Source organism: Myotis brandtii, unplaced genomic scaffold (assembly GCF_000412655.1).
Source record: "Myotis brandtii unplaced genomic scaffold, ASM41265v1 scaffold78, whole genome shotgun sequence".
In the NCBI taxonomy this organism is placed as follows: domain Eukaryota; kingdom Metazoa; phylum Chordata; class Mammalia; order Chiroptera; family Vespertilionidae; genus Myotis; species Myotis brandtii.
The window spans coordinates 276,529-278,204 of record NW_005371131.1 but is presented as its reverse complement, the minus strand read 5'-3'; the positions used below and the strand labels follow the sequence as shown (position 1 = coordinate 278,204).

Genomic DNA, 1,676 nt, shown 5'->3' with positions numbered 1-1,676 from the left:
ACCACCTGCTGGCTTAGGCCCGCTCCCCGGGGGATTGGGCCTAAGCTGGCAGTCAGACATCCCTCTGGCAGCCCGGGAGCCCTCAGGGGATGTCCACTTGCAAGCAGAGAGCAGGCCTAGCTGCAGTCGGACATCCTTAGCACTGCTGAGGAGGCGGGAGAGGCTTCCACCACCACCGCTGTACTGGCAGCCATCAGCCAGGCTTGTGGCTGAGCAGAGCTCCCCCTGTAGGAGCACACTGACAACCAGGGGGCAGCTCCTGCATTGAGCGTCTGCCCCCTGGTGGTCAGTGTGTGTCATAGTGACCAGTCATTCCCAGTCGCTCTGCTGTTAGGGTCAATTTGCACATTACCCTTTTATTATATAGGACTAGAGGCCCGGTGCACAAAATTCGTGCACTGGAGGGGGGGGACCTCAGCCCGGCCTGTGCCCTTTTGCAGTCCGAGAGCCACCGGGGGATGTCCAACTGATGCAGAGGCAGGAGAGGCTCCCGTCACCACTGCTGCGTTTGCCAGCCGTGAGCCCGGCTCAGGGCTTCTGGCTGAGTGGCGCTCCCCCTGTGGGAGCACACTGACCATCAGGGGCAGCTCCTGAATTCAGCATTTGCCCCTTGGTGGTCAATGCGCATCATAGTGACTGGTCGTTCCACAGTGTGGTCGATTTGCATATTAGCTTTTATAATATAGGATGACTTCATATTCTGCATTAGCATACATGCCAAGTACTACATTATACATGTTACTCTCCATTTCAAAGATAAAGGTAAGAAATAATTTCATGGCATTTTAATATCTAAGCTGGCAGTCAGACATGATGATACAATTTGTGGACTGACTAAATTAATTTGGAGAAAAGTAAAATAAAAAGAGAAAATAACAGTGTCAAAAAGTTGTGACTATCACTCATATAGTAAATCAGTGCTGCCAACCTTAAAACAACCCAAACTTCCAATTGCATGGGGTTCTTACTAGTATATGCACGTGCATAAAGCACATTGTCCAGTACTGCATCATGGTCTACATTGAAGCGATCAGCAATGTCTCGGAGGCGATCTGGACGGCTGGAAGGTGCCAAAATTAAGGAACTAATAAAGCAATTTTAAAAAAGTTTAGACAACTACAAAAAATAATACTGTAAGGAAATGAACAGAAAGGCAAAACAAAGTACCTGCAAAGGTATTCTGGAGGATACCAATAATCACTTCAAATCTACACCACATTTTATTTTTCATAAGTGCCTCAATGAATACCTTAGGTAGTGATAATGGTTAGAGAAATGATAAGGCCATAAACATTTAAATGTTAAATTATCTAATTTTTACAATAACCATGGAAGCCAGTTGTATGGCCTATATTACATTTTACAAATGAGGACAGGACAGAGATTAAGCAAATGACTCAGGATATGCGGCAAATCAATTACAAGAGAAAAACTAAATATTAAGATTTGTGAATCTCGGGGGGAGACACCCAAGATGGCAGCATAGGTAAACACCAGAGTTTGCTGCCTCGAACAACCACTTCAAAAATACAACTAAAAGACGGAACGGACATCACCCAGAACCACAGGAAGGCTGGCTGAGTGGAAATTCTACAACTAGAAGGAAAGAGAAAAGCATACCCAGACTCAGAGGAGGCGCAGTGCGGAAGTAAAATACTAAGGTGCGGAGTGCATGC

General features: G+C 46.2%; 1 protein-coding gene across 1 annotated transcript in view; it reads right to left on the bottom strand.

The window, feature by feature from the left end:
• The window catches only part of DMC1 (DNA meiotic recombinase 1), a 34,438-nt gene that overhangs the window by 19,357 nt on the left and 13,405 nt on the right, over positions 1 to 1,676 (bottom strand). The window lies entirely within an intron of this gene.